The sequence below is a fragment of the Lissotriton helveticus genome, chromosome 1_1 (genome assembly GCF_964261635.1).
Source record: "Lissotriton helveticus chromosome 1_1, aLisHel1.1, whole genome shotgun sequence".
In the NCBI taxonomy this organism is placed as follows: Eukaryota; Metazoa; Chordata; class Amphibia; order Caudata; family Salamandridae; genus Lissotriton; species Lissotriton helveticus.
Window position 1 is genome coordinate 1717964633 of NC_136057.1, and position 19422 is coordinate 1717984054.

Genomic DNA, 19422 nt, shown 5'->3' on the forward strand with positions numbered 1-19422 from the left:
ATGTAATATGGCGGACGGGATATCCGTCACATTTGTGACGGCGTATCCCATCCGCCAAACTCATAATCAAGCCGTTATTGATTTGTTCAGGCATCTCCTGTTTCACAATATTCCCTCTATACCTGATCCATGGTACTTAATACTTGTTTTGGATTTGTTTTTCTCCTCTTGTTCGTCACAAATGTTTCAAATTACCAATATTTCCTATTTCTGCATATTTAGGAGAATGCACCTGAACTTGAAAGGATGGCTTTAATGTGTCAAATCACTCTTACCAAGTGGATACCACAGTCAATATCTTCTAAGATTGTAAATCTGTTTACGGTGCCTTCTATTCCAGAGGAGATTGTGTTTTGGGCCATTCACCAAATGACAATTCAATACGGTAATTTGAAAAAATGCTATGTTGTTGTCAAACACTGTGCTCTGTGGCAGTCTACCGGATTCTACATTCATTTCAGGTCTGTCTGCAAATAGTTTTATCTGTCTATGGCTCATGTCATCACAACACTCAAATACACAGAGTGGGCTTTGAAGCATGCAGCAACATGTTCTTTCAGTTCCCTTACTCCATTGTTCTTTCACTCTTATTTCATTGCTTGTTTAATGTATTTCTACATTTTGTACAAAACCCATAACAGTGTGGTGAATTTATGCATTTTACAGTGGTGATTGAGAATAGATCGATCACTAGCATTGCATATACAATGCAAATTGAAAGTGGAAAGAAGCCACAGGGTATATTTAAGTTATTTTCTACATATATTTCAAACTGATTGTGGCATTCAGAATAGAGTCCCATGCCCATGCCTTTGCCATTTCAGCCCGCATAGTTAAAACAATTAATTTTTTAAGGAAGTGACAATTAACTGGAAGGAAATAAAACAGCACGACTATGTGTTGCGACCCCATGTCATAATGGTAATTCAAATAGGCTCTAGGACGATTACTTTCTGTACAGTGCTAATTAAAGAAACAAGCATCTCCGTGCTTATGCCAGCAGAAGGCTTCAAAATATAGAACTCCAGCAAGAGGCCTTAGAAGTGAATGGTTGCATCTTAAATACAGGTCCACTGACAGCCACTTTTGAAAGATGCAAATGTATTGCTACTATTTTGGTTATTATGTTCAAATGATATATATTGTTTTAGATTTGTTGAAATTTTGTGATTTCACATTGTAGATTCACATTTCTGATAGATACATCAGCCGTGTGGATTCCTCACCTTGTGAATATCCCCCTTGCGTCAGCAACATTCGGAAATTCTTTTTGTAGCTTCGCGCCGACGTGGATCCGGACGTCACAGAGGCACAGCACCGCTCGCGACTCCGCTGACGTCACCGACGCCTATAATAGGCCCGCGTCGGCGTGATGACATCATTTCCCTTTTTTCCGCGTCGTCGACGCTAACGGTTTTCTGGGATGGTACTGTAGCTTCACAGTAACTTTGTTACTATTATTCTATTACTGTGTCTATCTTTAATTTCTTCGAGATGTCGTCGAAGAAGACTGGTTTTAAGGCTTGCGGGGAATGTGGCAAGACAATGTCTATAACCGACCCACATGAATGCTGTGTCTGGTGCCTGAGTTCCGACCATGACGTCAAAGATTGCCCTTGCTGCAAGAAGATGACCCGGAAAGCTTTACGAGAGAGGGAGACGAAACTCCTCGTGGCAAAACTAAAGAATAAGAGAGTTAAGAAGTCTTCGAAGTCTCGATCTCGGCGTTCGAGGTAGAGGTCTCGTTCGAGGTCACGCTCGGAGTCGTCTTCGGCTCATGCTTCGAAATCTTCGAAGAAGAAGCACAAGAAGAGGAGCCATGAGTCACGTAATCACTCAGAAAAGGACTCTAGTTCAAGACCGAAGTCCCAGGTCAAACTTCTGAGTAAGGAAGTGGAAGTTTCGGAATCGGAAGATCATAACTCTGTTGGTGAGGCTTCGCATCCGAATTCGCCCGAGTCTCAGAAGCAGGTCCATTCTCCAGTTCTATCCAATCCTTCTGGTCAGGAGGATGAAGGTGAGGAGCAGGGGGCTGGTGAAGTCGAGGTTCCGGTACCTGCGGGTTCGTCGACCCCGGTTCCTGGACTCGATGAAGAGGTCGACGTCGTTTCGACTCCGCCTCCTCAGGAACAACCAAGAGGTCCATATCCGGATTTTCCGACTCCAGGTCAGGATCCATCTCAGTTCCTGAACGCCATGTTTGGAGTTTATTCCAGGGCAATGTTCCCGTCTGGTGCACCTGTTGGTCCCACGGGTCCTATGGCTTTTAACTTGGGTGTTCCCCAAGCTTATGCCCCTGCGCCCTTCATGCCTTTTATGCCGGCTGTACCACCGCATTGGCATTTTCCGACACCACAGGTGTCGTCGACGCCGAAGCGCTCGACGCCGACTCCGTCTACACCGGTTCCATCGACGCTGATACCTACGACTCCAAAGCAGGATTCTGCTCGATCTCGTATAAAACGACCTCATCCGACTTCGGGTTCGACGCCGGCACCGACCTCGTCGGAGCCGATTCCGAATCCATTGGCTTCTATTGTGAAGGAAAGATCTCGGAGAGAAGCTCAGAGACTTCTGGAAGAAGAAAGATATCAATATTCAGATACTGAAGAAGGGGAGTTACAGGATTCTGAAGATCCTTTTGAGGACTTGGGTGAAGCCAGTGGGCTTGAACTGTCTCCTGAGTGGGACTTGGCTTCAGTGTCAAATGTACCGTCGAAAGATGTGGTGCCTTATCACCCTGTTATTAAAAAAGCAGCGAGTTTATTGAACATTACTCTGCCCACTGCTGATTATAAGCCAACTATTTTAACTGAGGTTCTTCATTCACCCTCATCTGTTATTGAACCTATGTTACCCTTCAATGATGCCTTATCTGAGCCCATCTATGAAGTCTGGAAGAAGCCTTTGTCTGCTCCTGCAGTTTCTAGAACAGTAGCGAGGAGGTACAGAGTTGCTCCAGGTGACCCTGAATTCTTGTCAACACACCCCCTGCCTGAGAGTTTAGTTGTACAGGCTGCCTGTTCGAAAAGGTCTGCTGGGGCTTTTCCGCAGGTTCCTGGGGATAAGGAATCCAGGAAGCAGGATCAAACCGCTAAGAAAGTCTTCTGCTCAGCCAGTATGGCACTTAAATCAACTAACGCAACTTGTCTGATGGGGAGGTATATTCATGCATTGATGGATTCTGTCAAGCAGTTGGTTCCGAAAATCCCTGAAGAAGAGAGGAAAGATTTTCAGGAGGTGATATTGGACACTCAAGCAGCTGCGAGACAAGTTATTCAGAGTGGTCTGGACACTGCTGATTTGGTGGCGAGGGTCATGGGCTCTTCCGTGGCCACTAGGAGGGCTGCCTGGCTTAAATCATCGAAGTTCTCTGCAGATGTTCAGTCTGTTTTGATGGACTTGCCTTTTGATGGCTCAGGATTATTTGGTGAGAAGGCTGATGCTGCCTTGGAACGTTTTAAGGACAGCAGAGCCACTGCAAAATCTTTGAGTCTCCAGTCCAGAGGTACTACTGGAAGACGCTTCAGAGGGTTTGGCAGATCTTCTTTTCGTTCTTACAGACCATCTCAGCAGCAGCCACAACAGCAGCAGAATACGCTGTACAAGTTGTACAGGGGCAGGCAAAAATCCCGCCCTAGAGGGCGTCAAGCTTCCTCCTCCTCTTCCTCCTCCCCTTCCCAACCCCCTGCCAATGCAGCAAAGCAGCCCTAGATCCGCCATTCCGGATCATGTGGGCCCAGTGGGGGGGTCGGCTTACACATTTTCTACAAGATTGGGAATTAATAACATCGGATCTTTGGGTTCTCAATCTTGTAGAGAATGGGTATGCACTTCCTTTTCAGGAATTCCCTCCCAATTACCCTCCTTGCCAGGGTTATTGTTCGGAGGACCACCTGCTTCTCCTGCAGGAAGAAGTCCTGGCTTTGTTCTGAAAAGGTGCGATAGAGGTGGTTCCAGAGCAGGAAAGGGGTCAGGGGTGCAACTCCCGGTATTTCCTGATCCCCAAGAAAGATGGCAGGCTTCGGCCAATCCTGGACCTCAGAATTTTGAACCTTTACCTGAAACAGGAAAAGTTCAAGATGCTCACTCTTGCGCAGGTTCTTCAAGCGCTGATAGAAGAAGACTGGATGGTGTCGATCGACTTGCAGGATGCGTATTTTCATATTCCCATCTTGAAGTCACACAGAAAGTATCTCCGTTTTACGGTTGGGTCAAAACACTACCAGTTTGTGGTCCTTCCGTTTGGTCTTACTACTGCACCTCGAGTTTTCACCAAGGTGATGGCAGTGGTGGCAGCTCATCTCAGGAGAACGGGGATACATGTGTTTCCGTATCTAGACGATTGGCTGATCAAGGCGGAGTCGCCGGAGAAGGCGCTCCATCATCTGCAAGAGACAACTCGGTTGTTGCACAGGTTGGGTTTTTCGATAAATGTACCCAAGTCTCACCTGGTGCCCTCACAGCGCAACCTGTTCATAGGTGCGGTACTGGACACTACTGTGTGTCGTGCATTCCGTCCTCCTCAAAGGATTCGCGACATACAGGAAATGATTCCTTTGTTCTGAAATGGAGCGGTCGTTCCAGTTCTGAAGGTTCTTCGCCTGCTCGGTCTGATGGCTTCTTGTATTCTGTTGGTCAACCATGCACGCTGGCACATGAGGGCACTCCAGTGGTGCCTCCGCAGGCAGTGGTATCAGCACAACGGAGATCTAAGGGAGTCAGTGAAGATCTCCAGAGAAACTGCTGCGGATCTGTCTTGGTGGAGCGTGGAAGGCAATCTGTCTCAAGGGAAGCTTTTCCAGATTCCTCCATCGGTTGCCACAGTGATATCGGATGCGTCCACTCTCGGGTGGGGTGCTCATCTGGGGGACCTGGAGGTCAAGGGTCTTTGGTCTCCAGAGGAAAGGTTGCTTCACATCAACCTTTTAGAATTGCGGGCTGTTGGAAAGGCGATCCCGGGGGCGGCAGAAGGTGTCTGACTACCCCCCCTTGGTCCACCTCTCTGTCAAGAAGTAGCCGGGCGGTACTGAGAGGCCTCCGGGGAGAGGGCCCTCTCCCAGGATCGTACAGCAGAGGAACCACACACTACAAACGGACACCACACCAGAGGTTGAGTTCGTAAGCTTTATCAGGAAATAAAGGCCGCTGGTTCCCAGCGATATGTACAAGTAGACCAAGGGGGTCTGTAAAGTCTCGAACAAGGGGGGTCAGGGTAGCGGGACAGCCTCGGTTAGGGTGTAAGAAGGGATACCCTGCGCACAGCTCTCAATCCTCGAGCCGGGGGGTTCCGAGAGGTGGAGTCGCGGCAGCGCCAGCAGGCTCTCAAGATGGTTCGGCAAGGTGGGCCGCGGCAGCGCCAGCAGGTTCCCAAGATGGTTCAGCAACGGTGGGCCGTGGCAGCGCCTGCAGGCTCCCAAGATGGTTCAGCAGCGGTGGGCCGCGGCAGCGCCAGCAGGCTCTCAAGAGGGTTCGGCAAAGGTGGGCCGCGGCAGCGCCAGCAGGCTCCCAAGATAGCGTCAGGTTACAGGCAAGTGAGTTCTTCTGGTGTCGGCCGTGACAACGTCAGCAGGGCTTCCAGTCCAGGATACAACTGCCGTCCTATTCCGGGGCTGGCCCAGATATAGGACTGGAGTCCTTTGATGTCCGGACCCTCGCGCCTGGGGGTCAGAGGGGCCGGGAAGATGGTGTCCAGACACCCAGCAGGGGGGTGGGACCAGCACCCAGGGATGCCGGGGCGATCGATACCAGGCGTCCAGGGACGGTTGGAGGGCCATCGAAACTCCCCGCCTCCGGGATCTGTCGAGTGGCTACTCGACCACCTGGGTAGATCTTGGCGCCTCGATGTCTGGGCTTCGCTGGGCCGAGGCCGGGGCCGCGTATTCGTGACGTGGTGGTCCCAAGATGGAGTCGGGCGAGGCCTCGTGCTCAGGACGTGATGGGCCCATGAGGGAGTCAGGCCGGTGTGGAGGCCCGGGGTGGTAACCGGGCCGATAGTGTTGGTGCGTGCAGGGTCGGGCGGAAGGGGCCGCCCGGGGCTCTGTGGAGGGCCGATGTCGTCCGGGGCCCGCCATGCGGGAGGGGTAGGACCACGCCATGAGGCCGGGTCCAACACGCGTCCCCCCCAGCTGAAGGCAGGGGAGAGTCACCTATCGTCTTGGGGATTCTCCTCGCCAAGGCGGAAGAATCTGGAGAGGCCGTCAGCATTGGCGTGGTCGTTGCCGGGGCGATGCTCCACAGTGAAGTCCATCCCTTGGAGGGAGATGGACCATCGCAATAGTTTCGGGTTTTCTCCCCGCATCTGCATCAACCACCGCAGGGGCCGGTGGTCGGTCTGGACCCGGAAGTGGGTGCCGAAGAGGTAGGGCCGGAGCTTCTTTAGAGCCCACACGACGGCGAAGGCTTCCCTCTCGATGGTGCTCCAGCGCTGTTCTCTGGCGAGCAGCCGCCGGCTGATGAAGGCAACGGGAAGGTCGATTCCCTCAGAGTTCACTTGGGAGAGGACCGCCCCAATGCCGTGTTCCGAGGCGTCGGTTTGGACCACAAACTCTCCGCTGTAGTCGGGGGACTGGAGCACAGGGGTGGTGCACATGGCAGCCTTTAGGGTCTTGAAGGCTGCTTGGCACTCTGGGGTCCAGCACACCTTCTGGGGTAGCTTCTTGGAGGTCAGTTCTGTGAGGGGTCCCACAATGCTTCCATAGTCTTTGATGAAGCGCCGATAGTATCCTGTGAGCCCCAGGAAGGCTCGGACGGCTGTTTGGGTGAGTGGGGGCTCCCAGGCCCGGATGGCGTCAATCTTTGGCTGGAGGGGAGCCACCAGGCCGCTCCCCACCTGGTGTTCCAGATACGTCACGGACCCTTGGCCGATCTGGCACTTGCTGGCTTTTATTGTTAGTCCGGCCCGTCGGAGGACCGACAGGACCTCCCGGAGGTGGGTCAGGTGTGCATCCCAGCGGAGGCTGTACACCGCAATGTCGTCTAGGTAAGCGGCGCTGAACCCTTCTAGCCCGGCCAGCACTCTATTCACGAGTCTCTGGAAGGTGGCCGGGGCGTTGTTTCATGCCGCAGGGCATCACCTTGAAATGGTAGTGGCCATCAGGGGTCGAGAAGGCTGAGCGCTCTTGCGCTCCAGGGGTAAGGCCGATCTGCCAATATCCGGCCAGGAGGTCGAAGGTGCTGAGATACTTCGCAGCCCCTAGGCGATCGATCAGTTCATCCGCCCGGGGGATGGGATGGGCGTCGGTCCTGGTGACGGCATTCAGCCCCCGGTAGTCAACACAGAACCGGAGCTCCGGGGGCGTGCCGGGGGCGGTGGCTTTAGGGACCAGGACAACGGGGCTGGCCCACGGACTGTCGGAGGGTTCGACTACCCCCAGCGCTAGCATCTTGGCCACCTCGGACTGGATGCAGGCCCGCACGCGGTCGGGCACTCGGAAAGCTCGGTGTCTTACCGGCGGGCTGTCTCCGGTGTCGACATCGTGGACACACCACCGGGTGATTCCGGGGGTGAGGGAAAACAGATCTGCAAACTGCCCCAGCAGCTGCCGACAGTCATGGTGCTGCTCCGGGGTTAGGGTGGAGGAGAGAATGACCCCTTCGATGGAGCCGTCCTTCTCAGTGGTGCTCATGAGATCTGGCACAGGTTCGGAGTAGTCTTCAGCTCCGTCATCGGTCGCTAACAGTAGACTGAGTTCAGTGCGGGCAAAGTGCGGCTTGAGCCGGTTGGTGTGTAGAACCCGGAGGGGGTTCCTGGGGGACTCCATGTCCACCAGATAGGTGACGGGGCTCTTGCACTCCACCACTTTGAAGGGCCCCGTCCACTTGTCTTGGAGGGCACAAGGTTCAACCGGGGACATGACCCAGACCTGCTGGCCCGGTTCGAATTCGATGGACGAGGCGTTCTGGTCATACCAGCGTTTCATCTCCTCCTGACTGGCTTCAAGGTTGGCTTCGGCAAGTCCCCGGAACTTCCGAGTCTGGTTGCGGAGGGTCAGGAGGTACTGGTAGACATCTGGTGGAGCACCTCGGACAGCCGCCTCCCAGCCTTCTTTGACCAGGCTGAGGGGGCCTCGGACCGGGTGCCCATACAATAGTTCGAAGGGGCTGAACCCCAGGGACTTCTGGGGTACTTCGCGATATGCAAACAGGAGGCAAGGCAGCAGAACATCCCATTTGCGTCGTAGCGGTTCCTCTAGGCCCTTGATCATCCCTTTCAGTGTTCGGTTAAACCGCTCCACAAGTCCATTCCCTTGGGGGTGATACGGGGTGGTGAACTTGTATGTGACCCCGCACTGTTGCCACAGGGATCGCATATATTTGGAAATAAAGTTTGTGCCCCGATCACTCACGACTTCTCGGGGGAAGCCGACTCTGGAGAAGATCCCCATTAGGGCTCGGCCTACTACTGGGGCCGTGATGGTTCGGAGGGGGATGGCTTCCGGATAGCAGGTGGCATGGTCCACCAGCACAAGGATGAAGCGGTGCCCTTGAGAGGTGCGGGGGTCCAGGGGCCCCACGATGTCTATCCCCACTCGCTCGAAAGGGGTGGTGACCACTGGAAACGGCTGGAGCGGGGCTTTGACTTTCCCCCCGCTCTTCCCGCTGGCTTGACAGGTCGGGCAGGATCTGCAGTGATTGTGTACATCGTTGCGCATTTTCGGCCAGTAGAAATGAGTCACCAGGCGGCTGTAAGTTTTGTCCTGCCCCAGGTGCCCGGCGAGGGGCACATCATGTGCTAAGTTCAAGAGGAAGTCTCGAAATCGGAGGGGAACGACCAGCACCCGGCTGGCCCCTAGTTCGGCAATCTTCTGCTCACTGTAGAGAAGGTCGTTGTCCCAATAGACCCAGTGGGACCCCGCAGGGTCTCCCGCGGCTTGAGTGGCGGCTTGCCGTCGAATTCCCTCGAGGGAGGGACAGGTGCTCTGTTCTTGTCGGAATTGTTCGCGGGTGGGGCCACCCTCTTGGTGCCACTGAGCTAGTTCTGGAAGGTGGCCGAGCTCGGTGATTTCTTCATGGCTGGGCCCCTGGGGGCCGGGTTCAGGGTCGGTGTCCTCGGGGACGGCGGGCGGTAGAGGTGCGGGCCACTCTGGCTCCTCGATTGGGGCATCCTCCGTTGGGGTGAGGCCCGGGCGGACATGGAGCGGGTGGTCGCGCAAACCCACTCGGGAAGGCCTAGCATCCCCAGATGCTCTCTCCGCTCTACGCCGGCCCAGAGGGAACTTTCCAGGTCGTTCCCGAGGAGGCAGTCCACGGGGGCATCGTCCCGGACAGTCACTTTCAGCATGCCCGACACCCCTCCCCACTCGAAGGGGATGCGGGCCATCTGGCACAAACTTTCAGAGTTGTCCGCCGACCGCACAGGGCACAAGACGTTGGGGAGAATTTATTCGGGGGTCACCAAGTGACAGCGGACCGCCGTCACGCTGGCTCCAGTATCCCGGAGGGCTTCGGCCCGGCGTCCATTGATGGTGACCCATTAGCGGTATTTCTGGGTGTTACCTGGGATCGGGTCTCGGGGGATCATGTCTCGATCACCCAGGCAGGCTAAGGTCATGGTTGCGGGTTCCCACTCGGCCTGCTCGGTGTCGTCGCCCTCTTCTTCGCCTCCCTCTGCACTCAGGGCGGCGGCCGCGATCTGGCGGCTCGGGGGACCGGTGGTGCCGGGTCGCTGGTTCATCGGGCAGAGAGGGTCGTTCGCATAATGGCCCTGTCGCTGGCATCTGTGGCACGTAACATTCGGGCGGGGCCCGGGTCTTGCTGGGGGGCCCCCCCTCCAACCCACGGATGGTGACGGGGAGGTAGGGGATGGCCCCGTGGGGGTGTCTCGGCCACTGCTCTGGCCTCCTCCGCCGCCCCGTGGTCGGTGGTTCCCTGTGGATCCCTGGCTGTAGTCCCCCATCGGACTCCAGGGAACTCGGTTGCTCACCCATCTATCCGCCTCGACAGCGAGTTTTCGTGGCTCTGTCAATTTGCTGCCGAGGAGGTGCTGCCGGAGTTCGACGAAGCAATTATTGGAAAGGTGCTCCCATAGGATGAGGTCGACCACTGCTGGTAGGTGGTGACCTGGCAGCCTCTGATCCACCCTTCGAAGGCTCTGCTGTAAAAGTTCACGTACTCCACCCACGTGATACCGGGAATTTTTTTACAGTCTCGAAATCGCTGCCGGTACATTTCGGGGGTGAGTCCGTAGCGAGTGAGGAGGGTGGTCTTCATGTGTTCGTACGAGGTCATCTCGGCGTCGGGGAGCTCTAGCAGGTCGTCTCTCCCCTCGTTGATGAACTTTCCCCATAATCCGGCGCCCTAGTCTTTGAGGGGTACTCGATGGGCGGTCATGGCGACCTCATAGGCTTTGAACCACTGTTGGATGTCGTCGTTCTTGTAGTATTCTTTGACGACCTCCTTGGGTATGTGCACCTTCGTGTCCACCGGCGGGGGTGAGGTCTTACCCCCGGCGGTGCCGGTTTCTGTTGTCTTGGCCTTGATTTCCAGTTCTTTGAGGCCGCGCTCATGCTCGAGCATGAGTTTCTTCTCTTCGAGGTCTCGTTGTCTTCGCCTTTCCTCTAGGTCTCCTTCTAGCCGTAGTTGCTCGAGGGCTAATTTCCTTTCTACCAGCTGTATCTCTCCTTCCTGTCGGAGTCGGGCGAGCTCCAACTCGTGGAGCCGGTTCCTTTCTTGTTCTCGGGCGTCTCCGCGGGGGAGGGCCGGGTACAGGTTGGCGGGTCTTTCCCCCGCTGGGTTCGCGTCGGTCTCCGTGTGCCCGTGTGGGCCCGGGTTATCTTCATTCTGGGGCGGCGCGTTATCAGCGTCCGCCCAGGCTTGCAGGGCTGATTTAAAGTCCTCTTTGGTGTTGAGGCCCGTGGTAGCGATGCCTAGGTCCTTGCAGAATTGTTTTAATTCCTTGTGGCTGTAGTCTTCCATCTTTTCTTTCTGGAATTCCGCTGTCGGTCTGGTTTCCTGAGTGGTCATGGTCGCGGTGTGTTTTTCTCGGTAGTGAGCGAATTACTCTCTGTACGATCTGCGTCGGCTCGGATCCCACCGCTGCCACCAATGTTGGAAAGGCGACCCCGGGGGCGGCAGAAGGTGTCTGACTACCCCCCCTTGGTCCACCTCTCCGTCAAGAAGTAGCCGGGCGTTACTGAGAGGCCTCCGGGGTGAGGGCCCTCTCCCAGGATCGTACAGCAGAGGAACCACACACTACAAACGGACACCACACCAGAGGTTGAGTTCGTAAGCTTTATCAGGAAATAAAGGCCGCTGGTTCCCAGCGATAGTCTCGAACAAGGGGGGTCAGGGTAGCGGGACAGTCTCGGTTAGGGTGTAAGAAGGGATACCCTGCGCACAGCTCTCAATCCTCGAGCCGGGGGGTTCCGAGAGGTGGAGCCGCGGCAGCGCCAGCAGGCTCTCAAGATGGTTCGGCGAGGTGGGCTGTGGCAGCGCCAGCAGGTTCCCAAGATGGTTCAGGAATGGTGGGCCGCGGCAGCGCCTGCAGGCTCCCAAGATGGTTCAGCAGCGGTGGGCCGCGGCAGCGCCAGCAGGCTCTCAAGATGGTTCAGCAAAGGTGGGCCGCGGCAGCGCCAGCAGGCTCTCGAGATGGTTCAGCAAAGGTGGGCCGCGGCAGCGCCAGCAGGCTCTCGAGATGGTTCAGCAAAGGTGGGCCGTGGCGGCGCCAGCAGGCTCTCGAGATGGTTCAGCAAAGGTGGGCCGCGGCAGCGCCAGCAGGCTCCCAAGATGGTTCAGCAACGGTGGGCCGCGGCAGCGCCAGCAGGCTCTCAAGAGGGTTCGGCAAAGGTGGGCCACAGCAGCGCCAGCAGGCTCCCAAGATAGCGTCAGGTTACAGGCAAGTGAGTTCTTCTGGTGTCGGCCGTGACAACGTCAGCAGGGCTTCCAGTCCAGGATACAACTGCCGTCCTACTCCGGGGCTGGCCCAGATATAGGACTGGAGTCCTTTGATGTCCGGACCCTCGCGCATGGGGGTCAGAGGGGCCGGGAAGATGGTGTCCAGACACCCAGCAGGGGGGTGGGGCCAGCACCCAGGGATGCCGGGGCGATCGATACCAGGCATCCAGGGACGGTTGGAGGGCCATCGAAACTCCCCTCCTCCGGGATCTGTCGAGTGGCCACTCGACCACCTGGGTAGATCTTGGCGCCTCGATGTCTGGGCTTCGCTGGGCCGAGGCCGGGGCCGCGTGTTCGTGACGTGGTGGTCCCAAGATGGAGTCGGGCGAGGCCTCGTGCTCAGGACGTGATGGGCCCATGAGGGAGTCAGGCCGGTGTGGAGGCCCGGGGTGGTAACCGGGCCGATAGTGTTGGTGCGTGCAGGGTCAGGCGGAAGGGGCCGCCCGGGGCTCTGTGGAGGGCCGATGTCGTCCGGGGCCCGCCATGCGGGAGGGGTAGGACCACGCCATGAGGCCGGGTCCAACACGGGCGATACGTCTGCCGCTCAAGGCCTTCCTCCCTTCCCTTCGCGGTCAGTCTGTTCAGGTCCTGACGGACAACACGACCGCGATGTGGTACATCAACAAGCAGGGAGGAGTTGGGTCGCAGTGTCTCTGCAAAGAGGCTCTGCGGCTCTGGTCCTGGGTTCAGGACCATCGGATTTGTATGATGGCAAATCATCTGGCCGGACTTCAGAACGTTCGTGCAGACAATCTCAGTCGGCAGTTCTCTGCCGATCACGAGTGGAGGCTCCATCCGGGGGTAGTTCACTACATCTTTCAGATGTGGGGGACTCCTCGGGTGGACCTGTTCGCCACTCGCGAGAATGCTCACTGCCTGTCATTCTGCAGTCTCCAGTATCCAATGCAAGGAGCCTTGGGGGACGCATTTCAGTTGAGTTGGAGCTCACAACTCCTTTACGCGTTTCCTCCCATACCATTGATTCCTCGGGTTCTGAGGAAAATTCGCCAAGACCGGGCCCAAGTCATATTGATCGCCCGGGATTGGCCAAGAAGGGTGTGGTATTCAGATCTTCTCCACCTCTCCTCTCACCCGCCGCTCCGTCTCCCTCACAGGGCAGATCTCCTCTCTCAGATGGAGGGGCAGGTTCTACACCCCCACCTCCAGACCTTACACCTTCATGCCTGGAGATTGAACGGGGCAAACTGATTTCTTTTTCTCTCCCTCACGATGTGGTGGATGTCATTTTGTCAGCCAGACTTGACTCCACTAAGTCCATCTATTCTTATAGGTGGTCTAAATTTGTTACTTGGTGCAGGGAGAAGTCTAGAGACCCTTTGATGGCCCATTTATCTGATGTTCTCCAGTTTGCCCTTTCTCTGGCACAGCAAGGGCTTGCTGTGGCCACGGTGAAGGGTTATCTTTCTGCGCTGTCGGCTTTTATCTGTTTGCCTGACCAGCCTTCTCTTTTTAAATCTCCTATAGTTTTAAGGTTTTTGAAGGGCCTCACGAATAAGTTCCCTCCTACCCCTTTTATTGTGCCTCAGTGGGATTTAAATCTTGTTTTGACATTTTTAATGGGTGCTCCTTTTGAGCCTCTTCACAAATGTCCTATGAGGCTTCTGACTTTCAAAACGGTTTTCCTCGTAGCAATAACCTCGGCAAGGAGGGTAAGTGAGCTACAAGCCCCCTTTCTTGTCCATTCATGCTGATCGAATGGTTCTTAGGACCAGGGCTGCTTTTCTGCCAAAGGTGGTGACTTCCTTCCACTTTGGTCAATCCATTACCCTTCCTACCTTTTATCGTCCCCCACACCCTTCCAAGGAGGAGGAGAGATTACACCGTCTTGACCCCAAGAGGGCGGTGTCTTTTTACCTGGACAGGACTAAAGACTGTCGTTTGGATGACCAGCTCTTTATTGGTTTTGCTGGCTGCAAGAAAGGAAGAGCGGTCCATAAGAGGACTTTGTCAAGATGGATCGTCCTCTGTATTAAGATCTGCTACTCTTTGGTCGGTAAGGAGCCTCCAGAGGGTCTAAGGGCTCATTCTACGAGAGCTAAAGCATCAACCTCAGCGTTGGCTAGAGGTGTGCCCGTTGAGGATATTTGTAGAGCGGCAACTTGGTCTTCCCTCCACACATTCGCGAAGCATTACTGCTTGGATTCCGAGGTGAGGAGGGAAGGTCATTTTGCACGCTCTGTCCTCCAGGATTTCCTGGTCTAGAAGAGTGGACACCCTCCTCCGGGAGTGGGGACTGCTGTGGGACTCTATTCACAAGGTGAGGAATCCACACGGCAGATGTATCTATCAGAAGAACAAGTTACTTACCTTCGGTAACGCTTTTTCTGGTAGATACTATATCTGCCTGTGGATTCCTCACTGACCCACCCGCCTCCCCGTTGTCCACTCTTCTATGCCAGAGTTTCTATGATGTATTATTTTATTGTCAAGGAGTTGTTTATTTCAAATGTTTTGTTGCATTTGCTTCACACTGTGTGTGTTACCTTGATTTCTATAATGCGTATACTGTGTATATGTCTACTGTCATCGGTCCGTCCGGGTGCCTCGAAGGCACGGAAAAAAGGGCGGAACTGATGTCATCACGCCGGCGTGGGCCTATTATAGGCGTCGGTGACGTCAGCGGAGTCGCGAGCGGTGCCCTGCCTCTGTGACGTCCGGATCCACGTCGGCGCGAAGCTACAAAAAGAATTTCCGAATGTTGCTGACGCAAGGGGGATATTCACAAGGTGAGGAATCCACAGGCAGATATAGTATCTACCAGAAAAAGCGTTACCGAAGGTAAGTAACTTGTTCTTTAGCACCACATACCAGCTCCAGATGTCCCTTACAGGTTTTGTTTCATTATGTCTCTTGGGAAAAAACTGTTAAAAACTGAAACAGTTCTACACCAACCAGCCACTTAACTATTAAGCCTTTATTTGTACAAGGATTTAGAATTTCTGTAAATGCAGCAACTCTGCTATAATGCCGAACTCCTTCATCACCGTCATAAAAAGGTGTGAGTGAATCCTGGGAAAAGACAATGTGAAACGTTAATTTCCGCTTATTGCATTAGGTTTTATGTTCTGCTGGGTGGAAAATATACAAAGCCATGCATCAAGATTTTTTTACAATATGTTTCATGATCAACACCACCTTTGCAGCACACTCATCATCTTAAGTTGGTATTAGTGTGTAGTTTAAATAATATTGTTCATCCTATTTTCTCTTATAGGACCGGAAATGGAACCATATCTAGATCTGATTCTCAGAACGCTCTTTCCTGTAATGAAGACTGCTTCTACAATCAACCAGAAATATTGGTTTAGCCTTGGTGTGCACCTGCGCTGGTGGAGCGGTCGGGTTCGGTTTGATGGTTGGGAGAGTGTTGGGAGAGGACACCATTATTAAGTTCACTTTTGTAACATTTCCTGAGAGCACCCTTCATGCAAAGAGATGCAATTTCTTATGTCTGATTGGTGAAGAGAATAACAGTCCCTATTCATCCCATTGTTTTAAACAACTGATTACTTATCTGCATTAAACTTTCATTTGTGGCACAAATCAGAACTCAACTGCAACATTGGTCTGCATAATGTGTAACTCCACTACTTTCTAGTACATTTGCCAATTGAACTGGCATGCTGAGCTGCTGTGTCAAGTTTGCCATGTGATGGCTGGAACACATCTCTAGTCTGTATAGTGCACCTCCGGGAAACACCCTATTCTTTTCAGTAATAAAAAATCAAGGGCTTGATTTAGAGTTTGGTGGACAAGTTGTATCCTATTGTATGTGTAATAAGAGGGAGGGGCTATCGCATCACGTTTGTGACGGGATACCCATCTGCCACAGCCTGAATCAGGCCTTATGTTGTGAACTTACCTCCCTAGGAAGTGGAGCATTAAAACATGTAGAAATTGTACAACATTTCCCAGAGGTAATTGTTCACTTCAATGGCACAGACATCTTGCTGCAACCCAGAGCTCGCACAATTGCAAACTAGTCGCCGTGTTAAGTAAAGATTTAGACTGGTGCAAATCATTGAGTAAATATATTTTTACCATTTTTACCTCTTGAAAAATAGAGAATGCAGGAAGCAAGATTTGCTCCCAACTAAACATTTGCAATATTAGGACAGAAAAAGGGGCAATGTGGTTTCACACGTTTTGCTATGCTTAAAATAGGAAATTGAATGAATCAGTGTTTATTTAGATGTGAGATTAAAACCAGTGTAGTGTCTTCCTGCCTGATTAGCAGAATAGTGCAAAATCATTACACCACTTTTTTACTCCGGTGATGTCTGAACCAGCACTTCTTTGTTAACCACATAAAATGATTCACAAAATTACTGATAAGGAATGCTCGGATGCATCATCTTTTATATTTTTACATACTTTTTTAATTTTGCCAAGAGGGCAAATATCGTCATACAGTAATAACTTGTGCAAAATCTGATTTCTCCACTTTTATTTCATAAACAACAAAACTGTGCAAACTAAATTGCTTTGTTGCTAATTGAATGTAAAAAGTACTCTGGTGACACATATTCTGCCTTTCCTTCATTTTAGTTCAATACAATGAGTTGCAGTAATGTGGAATTCTTACCATAGATTGTTTAGAATGCTTCAAAAGTGCAATAGGATGCATGATCAAAATGGATACCATTACAGTATCTATGAGAGTCTGAGAATACCTATGTGAATTGAGTCTAATACCTGCTAAAAATAATTTCCTATCAGCAGACGCATTGCACTGTTTTTGCTCAGTATGTCCTATGAACTACCAGGCAAGGTGGTACATGTGTAGATTAATGCAACACTTAAGACTTTGAACTTAACTGTAATTTTTTTTTTTGTGCAGTCATTGAGATGTTATCAGGCCAGTTTGCTTCCAGTGTAGACACTCCTCTAGTCACACTTTTCTTTGAAGCCTACTCAACCTGTAAGGTATTTCTTCTTGAAACCATCCCCAGTCTCCAGGAGGTGAGTTGGTAAAGTGGGGAAAGAACAGAGTGCAATGGATGAAGGTTTAGAGCTGTTACGTTTTGTGAGATAACTGATGCATACACATTGACTGCCCCTTCCTCTGCCTTTGCATTTATGCTTCATTTGATGAAATACAATACAATATGAAATTCATTCTCTTGACCCAGACTTGTGATCTCTATTTATGTAGCTGAATAAAATGTGTAAGAACCTTTATTGTACCCGACCAAGTATCAAATTCCTATCAGGTCAGATATATAAAACAAAATCAAAGCTAAACCATGCAATAATACTTAAGTATTAGGGAACAGTAAGTGCAATAAGTATTTTTGTAAAAGAAAGTGACAGAATAAGATTCTAGGGCAATTTAATAAAATTGCAGCTGCAGTAGTGTATTTTCTATGTCTACCACAACCTGTCCATGAATAGGAGGCAGGGGAAATATATTTTTTAAAAAGAGCTGGGGAGAGGAAGAAAATAGAGAGAGTGGGTGGGGAACCCTCATCCAAATAAGACTAGAGCGAAACAAATTCATGGATAACATTTCTATTTTAGAGAATCAGTTTTGTCTATTGGATTATTCTGCCAGTGAAACAAACCACTGCCTTTGCATGACAGAATCACTTCCTAGTGAACAGATGTCAAGTGCAGCTGCCTCTCCAGGGACCCCTCTACTTCCACATGTGGCTCATCTTTTCTTAGTAGGTAATGTCGAGTGTGTGGAACTGAAAACCTGGTGTAATTTATCTTAACAGGTCTGGGGGCAGGTCATCACCACTCTGGGACATTTGGCCTCCGTTCTGACAGAGGAGCAACTAGATAAGGAGCTTCCTTGGTTGGTCAATGAAGTTGAAAGGCTCCAGCCCCAGCTGCCTGCTGATATGGCATTTCGTTTGCTCACGGTGAGTGTGACCTTTATTTGCTGTCCATGCTTGCCACTTCAAACAATCCCAAATGATCCACTCATAATGAACACTGTATCCCATAATGAGAGATTAGCTGCAATGAAACACTACATTATTGAGAAATGAGAGTTGAATACAGAACTGCCGGATTCCATTGGTGAGTTAGTTACACCACAGGTGGTGTTGTTAGATGGTTCAGGCCTCCATCATGTGTACATTTGGCCAACATATTCTCATTCCGCTCCCGACAGTACCAATGTTATGGGTATCAGAAATTTTGGGATGTAGGAAAAATGTATGATTCCAAGTTTGCCCCTTAGGTACCCCTGAGAAATAGAACCACCACACCAATTCGGACTGTAATTCCCCACTATTTGACACATTCACGCCTGGTAATTTTTTCAGTTTTGAGCTGGTGTATTGTTTTGGGAGATGAAGGGATTACAGGGAATATAGTTTTCCAACATTAATTCCAAATACTGAACCAGCTCAATTGTGATTAGTACACAATCCATGAAGGCAGCCAGAGAAGCAAAATGCACATTTGTATTTGTTACATATGAAATCGGGATTAATAAAGGAGAAATGTGTACCAAAGCAATTGTGCCAGAATTTAAATAAACAGCAACAGTGCTGAAATTTGCTTCACCTGTTGTTGTGATACTGGGTAAGTAAAAGCTGGTTATGGAAGTGAAACTGAGCATACTGACGCTCCATCTTGATGCGTTAATCATAACAAAACAGCAGATCTTCAGTCACTAGAGCCCTGACATAGGTCCCAAGCAGTAATTGGGCTTACTAATGCCTTAGTGACCTCTTACAACAAAAAGTGTGCCATTGCATCTTCTCTAGTCTGAGAGGCGGCTTACACCCTGTGAAATACAAGTAAATTTACAAATGACCTTCACTAAGGAGCCCCATGACTTTGCATTGCACTCCTGGTGACCGAACATACAGGTAAAACAGTGAAGTCTTAAGAGGAGCACTGGAAATGTATCATGTTTGTAATCAATAATATGTTGGAATTATAGAATACTACTTTCTGATAGATACATCTGCCTTGTGGATTCTTCACCTTGTGAATATCCCCCTTGCGTCAGCAACATTCGGAATTTTTCTTCGTAGCACGCCGGCGTGAACGAAGCTCATAGGAGCACGGCATCGCGCACGCCTCTGTCTGACGTCACCGACTCCTTATTAGACCCACATCGGCGTGATGACGTCAGTTCCCTTTTTTCCGCGTCATCGACGCTAACGGTTTCTGGGATCTTCTGCGACACATAGTAACTTCTTACTATTTCGTGTTACTATTTCTCTGTTGAGTGTTTCTTCTTCGTCGAGGATGTCATCGAGGAAGACAGGATTCAAACAGTGTGGGTCATGCGCTCGCATGATGTCGATCACCGATCCACATAATGATTGTTTGTGGTGTCTTGGATCGGACCATGATGTAAAAAACTGTCGTTCATGCTTCAAAATGAACCCTAAGGCCTTACGAGAATGAGAGGCTAAACTTCTTCTGGGAAAGGTAAAAGGAAGAGAAGCTGTTAGATCATCGAGTTCGACGTCCAGACGCTCGAAGTCGAGACAGAAGTCGCGATCGAAGTCGAGGTCGGCTTCGAGATCGAGGTCCAGA

At 51.6% G+C, this 19422-nt stretch overlaps 1 long non-coding RNA gene across 1 annotated transcript in view; it reads left to right on the top strand.

Annotated features, from left to right (window-relative positions):
* LOC144774119 (uncharacterized) overlaps positions 1-15251 on the top strand; it is a 50186-nt gene extending 34935 nt beyond the window's left edge. The window contains exons 3-4 of the long non-coding RNA XR_013600096.1: positions 223-385; positions 15131-15251. This is a non-coding gene — a long non-coding RNA (uncharacterized LOC144774119). The remainder of the gene's footprint in view (positions 1-222; positions 386-15130) is intronic.
* The last annotated feature ends 4171 nt before the right edge of the window (positions 15252-19422 follow it).